We start from the raw sequence: 11149 nt of genomic DNA, 5'->3' as shown, positions 1-11149 counted from the left end.
TTAAGGTTTTTTTTGAATTTGTTGGTGATTTTCAATATTGAGGTTGTTGTTGAAGTTATTGCTGTTATCAATGGTTTTTTTTTAACTTTTTGTATTTTTCAAATTTGAGGTTGCAGTTGAATTTGTTGGTGTTTTTCAATGTTGTGGTTCTTGCATTTGTTGGTGTTTTTCATTGTTGAGGTTGTTGTTGAATTTGTTGGTGATTTTCAACGTTGTGTTTGTTGTTGAATGTGTTGGTGTTTTGCAATCTTAAGGTTTTTGTTGAATTTGTTGGTGATTTTCAATATTGAGGTTGTTGTTGAATTTATTGGGATTATCAATGGTTTTATTTTAACTTTTCTGTATTTTTCAAAGTTGTGGTTGCAGTTGAATTTGTTATTGTTTTTCAATGCTGTGGTTGTTGAATGTGTTGGTGTTTTTCATTGTTGAGGTTGTTGTTGAATTTTTTTGGTATTTTTCATTGTTGAGGTTTTTGTTGAATTTGTTGGTGTTTTTGAATATTGAGGTTGATGTTGAATTTTTTGGTGTTTTTCATTGTTGAGGTTGTTGTTGAATGTGTTGGAGTTTTTCAATGTTGAGGTTGTTGTTGAATTTATTGGTGTATTCAATGTTTTTATTTGAATCTTTTTGTATTTTTCAAAGTTGAGGTTGCAGTTGTATTTGTTGGTGTTTTTCAAAGTTGAGGTTGTTGTTGCATATTTTGGTGTTTTTCATTGTTGAGGTTTTTGTTGAATTTGTTGGTGGTTTTGAATGTTGAGGTTGTTGTTGAATTTATTGGTGTTTTTCAATGATGTGGTTGTTGTTGAATTTTTAGGTGTTTTTCATTGTAGAGGTTGTTGTTGAATATGTTGGTGTTATCAATTGTTTTTTTTGAACGTTTTTGTATTTTTCAAAGTTGATGTTGCAGTTGAATTTCTTGGTGTTTTTCAATGTTGAGGTTGTTTAATTTGTTGGTGTTTTTCAAAGTTGAGGTTGCTGTTGAATTTGTTGATGTTTTCAATATTGATTTTGTTCAAAGTTTTTGTATTATTCAAAGTTGAGGTTGCAGTTGAATTTGTTGGTGTTTTTCAATGTTGAGGTTGTTGAATTTGTGGGTGTTTTTCAAAGTTGAGGTTGCTGTTGAATTTTACGGTGTTTTTCATTGTTGAGGTTGCTGTCGATCTTTTTGGTGTATTTCATTGTTGAGGTTGTTGTTTATCATTTTGGTGTTTTTCATTGTTGATGTTGTTGAATTTATTGGTGTTTTTCATTGTTGAGGTTGTTGTTGTTCAATGTGTTGGTGTTTTTCAATGCTGAGGTTGTTGAATTTGTTGGTGTATTTCATTGTTGAGTTAGTTGTTGAATTTGCTGGTGTTTTGCAATGTTGAGATTGTTGTTGAATTTGTTGGTGATTTTCAATATTGAGCAGGTTGTTGAATTTATTAGTGTTATCAATGGTTTCTTTTGAACGTCTTGTATTTTTCAAAGTTGATGATGCAGTTGAATTTGTTGGTGATATTCAATATTGAGGTTGTTGTTGAATTTGTTGGTGTTATCAATATTTATTTTGTTCAAATTTTTTGTGTTTTTCAAAGTTGAGGTTGTTGTTGAATTATTTGGTTTTTTTCATTGTTGAGGTTTTTGTTGGTGTATTTCAATGTTGGTGTTTTTGATAGTTGAGTTTGTTGTTGAATGTTGTGGTGATTTTCAATGTTGAGTTTGTTGTTGAATTTTTTGGTGTTTTTCATTGTTGCGTTTGTTGTTGAAATTGTTGGAGTTTTTCAATGTTGAGGTTGTTGTTGATCTTTTTGGTGATTTGCATTGCTTTGGTTGTTGTTGAATTTTATGGTGTTTTTCATTTTTCAGGTAGTTGTTGCTGAATTTTTTGATATTTGTCTTTGCAGAGGTTGATGTTGAATTTGTTGGTGATTTTCAATGTTGAGTTTGATGGTGAATGTGTTGGTGTTTTGCAATGTTAAGGTTTTTTTTGAATTTGTTGGTGATTTTCAATATTGAGGTTGTTGTTGAAGTTATTGGTGTTATCAATGTTTTTTTTTTAACTTTTTGTATTTTTCAAATTTGAGGTTGCAGTTGAATTAGTTGGTGTTTTTCAGTGTTGTGGATCTTGCATTTGTTGGTGTCTTTCATTGTTGAGGTTGTTGTTGAATTTGTTTGGTATTTTTCATTGTTGAGGTTTTTGTTGAATTTGTTGGTGCTTTTGAATATTGAGGTTGTTGTTGAATTTTTTGGTGTTTTTCATTGTTGACGTTGTTGTTGAATTTGTAGGTGATTTTCAATGTTGTGTTTGTTGTTGAATGTGTTGGTGCTTTGCAATGTTAAGGTTTTTGTTGATTTTGTTGGTGATTTTCATTTTTGAGGTTGTTGTTGAATTTGTTGGTGATTTTCAATGTTGAGGATGTTGTTGAATTTATTCGTGTTATCAATGGTTTTTTTTGAACTTTTTTGTAATTTTCAAAGTTGAGGTTGCAGTTGAATTTGTTGGTGTTTTTCAATGTTGAGGTTGTTGAATTTGTGGGTGTTTTTCAAAGTTGAGGTTGTTGTTGAATTTTACGGTCCTTTTCATTGTTGAGGTTGCTGTCGATCTTTTTGGTGTATTTCATTGTTGAGGTTGTTGTTTATCATTTTGGTGTTTTTCATTGTTGATGTTGTTGTTGAATTTGTTGGTGTATTTCAATGTTGAGGTTGTGGAATTTGTTGGTGTATTTCATTGTTGAGTTAGTTGTTGAATTTGCTGATGTTTTGCAATGTTGAGATTGTTGTTGAATTTGTTGGTGATTTTCAATATTGAGCTTGTTGTTGAATTTTTTAGTGTTATCAATGGTTTCTTTTGAACGTCTTGTATTTTTCAAAGTTGATGATGCAGTTGAATTTGTTAGTGTTTTTCAATGTTGAGGTTGTTGAATTTGTTGGTGTTTTTCAAAGTTGAGGTTGCTGTTGAATTTGTTGGTGATATTCAATATTGAGGTTGTTGTTGAATCTGTTGGTGTTATCAATATTTATTTTGTTCAAATTTTTTGTATTTTTCAAAGTTGAGGTTGCAGTTGAATTTGTTGGTGTTTTTCAATGTTGAGGTTGTTGAATTTGTTGGTGTTTTTCAAAGTTGAGGTTGTTGTTGAATTATTTGGTTTTTTTCATTGTTGAGGTTTTTGTTGGTATATTTCAATGTTGGTGTTTTTGATAGTTGAGTTTGTTGTTGAATTTTGTGGTGATTTTCAATGTTGAGTTTGTTGTTGAATTTTGTGGTGTTTTTCATTGTTGCGGTTGTTGTTGACATTGTTGGAGTTTTTCAATGTTGAGGTTGTTGTTGATCTTTTTGGTGATTTGCATTGCTTTGGTTGTTGTTGTTGAATTTTATGGTGTTCTTCATTTTTCAGGTAGTTGTTGTTGAATTTTTTGATCTTTGTCTTTGCTGAGGTTGATGTTGAATTTGTTGGTGATTTTCAATGTTGAGTTTGTTGGTGAATGTGTTGGTGTTTTGCAATGTTAAGGTTTTTGTTGAATTTGTTGGTGATTTTCAATATTGAGGTTGTTGTTGAATTTATTGGTGTTATCAATGGTTTTTTTTTAACTTTTTGTATTTTTCAAATTTGAGGTTGCAGTTGAATTTGTTGGTGTTTTTCAGTGTTGAGGTTGTTTAATTTGTGGGTGTTTTTCAAAGTTGAGGTTGCTGTTGAATTTGTTGGTGTTTTTCAATGTTGAGGTTGTTGAATTTGTGGGTGTTTTTCAAAGTTGAGGTTGCTGTTGAATTTTACGGTGTTTTTCATTGTTGAGGTTGCTGTGGATCTTTTTGGTGTATTTTATTGTTGAGGTTGTTGTTTATCATTTTGGTGTTTTTCATTGTTGATGTTGTTGAATTTATTGGTGTTTTTCATTGTTGAGGTTGTTGTTGTTCAATTTGTTGGTGTTTTTCAATGCTGAGGTTGTTGAATTTGTTGGTGTATTTCATTGTTGAGTTAGTTGTTGAATTTGCTGGTGTTTTGCAATGTTGAGATTGTTGTTGAATTTGTTGGTGATTTTCAATATTGAGCAGGTTGTTGAATTTTTTAGTGTTATCAATGGTTTCTTTTGAACGTCTTGTATTTTTCAAAGTTGATGATGCAGTTGAATTTGTTGGTGATATTCAATATTGAGGTTGTTGTTGAATTTGTTGGTGTTATCAATATTTATTTTGTTCAAATTTTTTGTATTTTTCAAAGTTGAGGTTGTTGTTGAATTATTTGGTTTTTTTCATTGTTGAGGTTTTTGTTGGTGTATTTCAATGTTGGTGTTTTTGATAGTTGAGTTTGTTGTTGAATTTTGTGGTGATTTTCAATGTTGAGTTTGTTGTTGAATTTTTTGGTGTTTTTCATTGTTGCGTTTGTTGTTGAAATTGTTGGAGTTTTTCAATGTTGAGGTTGTTGTTGATCTTTTTGGTGATTTTCATTGCTTTGGTTGTTGTTGAATTTTATGGTGTTTTTCATTTTTCAGGTAGTTGTTGTTGAATTTTTTGATATTTGTCTTTGCAGAGGTTGATGTTGAATTTGTTGGTGATTTTCAATGTTGAGTTTGATGTTGAATGTGTTGGTGTTTTGCAATGTTAAGGTTTTTTTTGAATTTGTTGGTGATTTTCAATATTGAGGTTGTTGTTGAAGTTATTGCTGTTATCAATGGTTTTTTTTTAACTTTTTGTATTTTTCAAATTTGAGGTTGCAGTTGAATTTGTTGGTGTTTTTCAATGTTGTGGTTCTTGCATTTGTTGGTGTTTTTCATTGTTGAGGTTGTTGTTGAATTTGTTGGTGATTTTCAACGTTGTGTTTGTTGTTGAATGTGTTGGTGTTTTGCAATCTTAAGGTTTTTGTTGAATTTGTTGGTGATTTTCAATATTGAGGTTGTTGTTGAATTTATTGGGATTATCAATGGTTTTATTTTAACTTTTCTGTATTTTTCAAAGTTGTGGTTGCAGTTGAATTTGTTATTGTTTTTCAATGCTGTGGTTGTTGAATGTGTTGGTGTTTTTCATTGTTGAGGTTGTTGTTGAATTTTTTTGGTATTTTTCATTGTTGAGGTTTTTGTTGAATTTGTTGGTGTTTTTGAATATTGAGGTTGATGTTGAATTTTTTGGTGTTTTTCATTGTTGAGGTTGTTGTTGAATGTGTTGGAGTTTTTCAATGTTGAGGTTGTTGTTGAATTTATTGGTGTATTCAATGTTTTTATTTGAATCTTTTTGTATTTTTCAAAGTTGAGGTTGCAGTTGTATTTGTTGGTGTTTTTCAAAGTTGAGGTTGTTGTTGCATATTTTGGTGTTTTTCATTGTTGAGGTTTTTGTTGAATTTGTTGGTGGTTTTGAATGTTGAGGTTGTTGTTGAATTTATTGGTGTTTTTCAATGATGTGGTTGTTGTTGAATTTTTAGGTGTTTTTCATTGTTGAGTTAGTTGTTGAATTTGCTGGTGTTTTGCAATGTTGAGATTGTTGTTGAATTTGTTGGTGATTTTCAATATTGAGCAGGTTGTTGAATTTTTTAGTGTTATCAATGGTTTCTTTTGAACGTCTTGTATTTTTCAAAGTTGATGATGCAGTTGAATTTGTTGGTGATATTCAATATTGAGGTTGTTGTTGAATTTGTTGGTGTTATCAATATTTATTTTGTTCAAATTTTTTGTATTTTTCAAAGTTGAGGTTGTTGTTGAATTATTTGGTTTTTTTCATTGTTGAGGTTTTTGTTGGTGTATTTCAATGTTGGTGTTTTTGATAGTTGAGTTTGTTGTTGAATTTTGTGGTGATTTTCAATGTTGAGTTTGTTGTTGAATTTTTTGGTGTTTTTCATTGTTGCGTTTGTTGTTGAAATTGTTGGAGTTTTTCAATGTTGAGGTTGTTGTTGATCTTTTTGGTGATTTTCATTGCTTTGGTTGTTGTTGAATTTTATGGTGTTTTTCATTTTTCAGGTAGTTGTTGTTGAATTTTTTGATATTTGTCTTTGCAGAGGTTGATGTTGAATTTGTTGGTGATTTTCAATGTTGAGTTTGATGTTGAATGTGTTGGTGTTTTGCAATGTTAAGGTTTTTTTTGAATTTGTTGGTGATTTTCAATATTGAGGTTGTTGTTGAAGTTATTGCTGTTATCAATGGTTTTTTTTTAACTTTTTGTATTTTTCAAATTTGAGGTTGCAGTTGAATTTGTTGGTGTTTTTCAATGTTGTGGTTCTTGCATTTGTTGGTGTTTTTCATTGTTGAGGTTGTTGTTGAATTTGTTGGTGATTTTCAACGTTGTGTTTGTTGTTGAATGTGTTGGTGTTTTGCAATCTTAAGGTTTTTGTTGAATTTGTTGGTGATTTTCAATATTGAGGTTGTTGTTGAATTTATTGGGATTATCAATGGTTTTATTTTAACTTTTCTGTATTTTTCAAAGTTGTGGTTGCAGTTGAATTTGTTATTGTTTTTCAATGCTGTGGTTGTTGAATGTGTTGGTGTTTTTCATTGTTGAGGTTGTTGTTGAATTTTTTTGGTATTTTTCATTGTTGAGGTTTTTGTTGAATTTGTTGGTGTTTTTGAATATTGAGGTTGATGTTGAATTTTTTGGTGTTTTTCATTGTTGAGGTTGTTGTTGAATGTGTTGGAGTTTTTCAATGTTGAGGTTGTTGTTGAATTTATTGGTGTATTCAATGTTTTTATTTGAATCTTTTTGTATTTTTCAAAGTTGAGGTTGCAGTTGTATTTGTTGGTGTTTTTCAAAGTTGAGGTTGTTGTTGCATATTTTGGTGTTTTTCATTGTTGAGGTTTTTGTTGAATTTGTTGGTGGTTTTGAATGTTGAGGTTGTTGTTGAATTTATTGGTGTTTTTCAATGATGTGGTTGTTGTTGAATTTTTAGGTGTTTTTCATTGTAGAGGTTGTTGTTGAATATGTTGGTGTTATCAATTGTTTTTTTTGAACGTTTTTGTATTTTTCAAAGTTGATGTTGCAGTTGAATTTCTTGGTGTTTTTCAATGTTGAGGTTGTTTAATTTGTTGGTGTTTTTCAAAGTTGAGGTTGCTGTTGAATTTGTTGATGTTTTCAATATTGATTTTGTTCAAAGTTTTTGTATTATTCAAAGTTGAGGTTGCAGTTGAATTTGTTGGTGTTTTTCAATGTTGAGGTTGTTGAATTTGTGGGTGTTTTTCAAAGTTGAGGTTGCTGTTGAATTTTACGGTGTTTTTCATTGTTGAGGTTGCTGTCGATCTTTTTGGTGTATTTCATTGTTGAGGTTGTTGTTTATCATTTTGGTGTTTTCATTGTTGATGTTGTTGAATTTTTTGGTGTTTTTCATTGTTGAGGTTGTTGTTGTTCAATGTGTTGGTGTTTTTCAATGCTGAGGTTGTTGAATTTGTTGGTGTATTTCATTGTTGAGTTAGTTGTTGAATTTGCTGGTGTTTTGCAATGTTGAGATTGTTGTTGAATTTGTTGGTGATTTTCAATATTGAGCAGGTTGTTGAATTTTTTAGTGTTATCAATGGTTTCTTTTGAACGTCTTGTATTTTTCAAAGTTGATGATGCAGTTGAATTTGTTGGTGATATTCAATATTGAGGTTGTTGTTGAATTTGTTGGTGTTATCAATATTTATTTTGTTCAAATTTTTTGTATTTTTCAAAGTTGAGGTTGTTGTTGAATTATTTGGTTTTTTTCATTGTTGAGGTTTTTTTTGGTGTATTTCAATGTTGGTGTTTTTGATAGTTGAGTTTGTTGTTGAATTTTGTGGTGATTTTCAATGTTGAGTTTGTTGTTGAATTTTTTGGTGTTTTTCATTGTTGCCTTTGTTGTTGAAATTGTTGGAGTTTTTCAATGTTGAGGTTGTTGTTGATCTTTTTGGTGATTTTCATTGCTTTGGTTGTTGTTGAATTTTATGGTGTTTTTCATTTTTCAGGTAGTTGTTGTTGAATTTTTTGATATTTGTCTTTGCAGAGGTTGATGTTGAATTTGTTGGTGATTTTCAATATTGAGGTTGTTGTTGAATTTATTGGGATTATCAATGGTTTTATTTTAACTTTTCTGTATTTTTCAAAGTTGTGGTTGCAGTTGAATTTGTTATTGTTTTTCAATGCTGTGGTTGTTGAATGTGTTGGTGTTTTTCATTGTTGAGGTTGTTGTTGAATTTTTTTGATATTTTTCATTGTTGAGGTTTTTGTTGAATTTGTTGGTGTTTTTGAATATTGAGGTTGATGTTGAATTTTTTGGTGTTTTTCATTGTTGAGGTTGTTGTTGAATGTGTTGGAGTTTTTCAATGTTGAGGTTGTTGTTGAATTTATTGGTGTATTCAATGTTTTTATTTGAATCTTTTTGTATTTTTCAAAGTTGAGGTTGCAGTTGTATTTGTTGGTGTTTTTCAAAGTTGAGGTTGTTGTTGCATATTTTGGTGTTTTTCATTGTTGAGGTTTTTGTTGAATTTGTTGGTGGTTTTGAATGTTGAGGTTGTTGTTGAATTTATTGGTGTTTTTCAATGATGTGGTTGTTGTTGAATTTTTAGGTGTTTTTCATTGTAGAGGTTGTTGTTGAATATGTTGGTGTTATCAATTGTTTTTTTTGAACGTTTTTGTATTTTTCAAAGTTGATGTTGCAGTTGAATTTCTTGGTGTTTTTCAATGTTGAGGTTGTTTAATTTGTTGGTGTTTTTCAAAGTTGAGGTTGCTGTTGAATTTGTTGATGTTTTCAATATTGATTTTGTTCAAAGTTTTTGTATTATTCAAAGTTGAGGATGCAGTTGAATTTATTGGTGTTTTTCAATGTTGAGGTTGTTGAGTTTGTTGGTGTATTTCAAAGTTGAGGTTGTTGTTGAATTTTTTGTTGTTTTTCATTGTTTAGGTTGTTATTGAATTTGCTGGTGTTTTTCAAAGTTGAGGTTGTTGTTGAATTTCTTAGTGCTTTTCATTATTGAGGTTGTTGTTGATCTTTTTCGTTTTTTTCATTGCTGAGGTTGTTGTTGTTGAATTCCTTGGTGTTTTTCATTGTTGAGGTTGTAGTTGTCGAATTTTTTGGGGTTTTTCATTGTTGAGGTTGTTGTTGAATTTGTTGGTGATTTTCAATGTTGAGGGTGTTGTTGAATTTATTGGTGTTATCAATGGTTCCTTTTGAACTTTTTTGTATTTTTCAAAGTTGAGGTTGCAGTTGAATTTGTTGGTGTTTTTCAATGTTGAGGTTGTTGAATTTGTTGGTGTTTTTCAATGATGAGGTTGTTGAATTTGTTGGTGTTTTTCAAAGTTGAGGTTGTTGATGAATTTTTCGGTGTTTTTCATTGTTGAGGTTGTTGTGGATCTTTTTGGTGTTTTTCATTGTTGAGGTTGTTGTTGATTTTTTTTGTGTTTTTCATTGTTAAGGTTGTTGTTGAATTTTTTGATATTTTTCATTGTTGAGGTTGTTGTTGAATTTTTTGATGTTTTTCATTTTTGAGCTTGTTGTTGATCATTTTGGTCTTTTTCATTGTTGATTTTGTTGTTGTTGAAGTTGTTGCTGTTTTTCAATGTTGAAGTTGTTGAATTTGTTGGCGTATTTCATTGTTGAGGTTGTTGTTGAATTAGTTGGTGTTTTGCAATGTTGAGGCTGTTGTTGAATTTGTTGATGATTTTCAATATTGAGCTTGTTGTTGAATTTATTGGTGTTATCAATGGTTCTTTTTTAACTTTTTTGTATTTTTCAAAGTTGAGGTTGCATTTGAATTTGTTGGTGTTTTTCAATGTTGTGGTTGTTGAATTTGTTGTTGTTTTTGAATATTGAGGTTGTTGTTGAATTTGTTGGAGTTTTTCAATGTTGAGGTTGTTTTTGTATTTGTTAGTATTTTTCAAAGTAGAGGTTGCAGTTGAATTTGTTGGTGTTTTTCAAAGCTGAGGTTGTTGTCGCATTTTTTGGTGTTTTTCATTGTTGAGGTTTTTTTTGAATTTGTTGATGGTTTTGAAAGTTGAGGTTTTTGTTGCATTATTTGATGTTTTTCATTGTTGAGGTTGTTGTTGCATTTGTTGTTGTTATCAATGGTTTTTATTGAACTTTTTGTATTTTTCAAAGTTGATGATGCATTTGAATTTGTTGGTGTTTTTCAATGTTGAAGTTGTTGAATTTTTTGGTGTTTTTCATTGTTGAGGTTTTTGTTGAATGTGTTAGTGTTTTTGAATGTTGCGGTTGTTGTTGAATATTTTGATGTTTTTCATTGTTGAGGTTGTTGTTGAATTTGCTGGTCTTTTTCAGTGTTGAGGTTGTTGAATTTGTTGCTGTTTTTCAAAGTTGAGGTTGCTGTTGAATTTGTTGGTTATATTCAATATTGAGGTTCTTGTTGAATTTTTTGGTTTTATCAATATTTATTTTGTCGAAATTTTTTGTATTTTTAAAAGTTGAGGTTGTTGTTGAATTTGATGCTGTTTTTCAATGTTGAGGTTGTTGAATTTGTTGATGTTTTTCAAAGTTGAGGTTGTTGTTGAATTTTTTCGTGTTTTTCATTGTTGAGGTTGTTGTTGAATTTTTTGACGTTTTTCATTGTTGAGGTTGTTGTTGTTAAATTTTTTGGTGTTTATCATTGTAGAGGTTGTTGTTGTTGAATTTTCTGATGTTTTTCATTGTTGAGGTTGTTGTTGATCATTTTGGTGTTTTTCAATGTTTAGGTTGTTGTTGAATTTTTTGATGTTTTTCATTGTTGGGGTTGTTGTTGTTGAATTTGTTGGTGACTTTCATTGTTGAGGTTGTTGTTGAATTTGTTGGTGATTTTCAATGTTGAGGCTGTTGTTGAATTTATTGGTGTAGTCAATGGCTTTTTTTTAAACTTTTTTGTAATTTTCAAAGTTGAGGCTGCAGTTGAATTTGTTGGTGTTTTTCAACGTTGCGGTTGTTGAATTTGTTGGTGTTTTTCAAAGTTGAGGTTGACGTTGAATTTTTTGGTGTTATCAATATTGATTTTGTTCAATTTTTTTGTATTTTTCAAAGTTGAGGTTGCAGTTGAATTTATTGCTGTTTTTCAATGTTGAGGTTGTTGAATTTGTTGGTGTTTTTCAAAGTTGAGGTTGTTGTTGAATTTTTTGTTGTTTTTCATTGTTGAGGTTTTTGCTAAATTTGTTCGTCTTTTTCAATGTTGAGGTTGTTGAATTTGTTGGTGTTTTTCAAAGCTGAAGTTGTTGTTGAATTTTTGTTGTTTTTCATTGTTGAGGTTGTTGTTGAATTTG

Source organism: Cetorhinus maximus, unplaced genomic scaffold, assembly GCF_964194155.1.
Source record: "Cetorhinus maximus unplaced genomic scaffold, sCetMax3.hap1.1 HAP1_SCAFFOLD_45, whole genome shotgun sequence".
NCBI classification, from domain to species: Eukaryota; Metazoa; Chordata; class Chondrichthyes; order Lamniformes; family Cetorhinidae; genus Cetorhinus; species Cetorhinus maximus.
Note: the sequence above shows the minus strand (reverse complement) of the source record.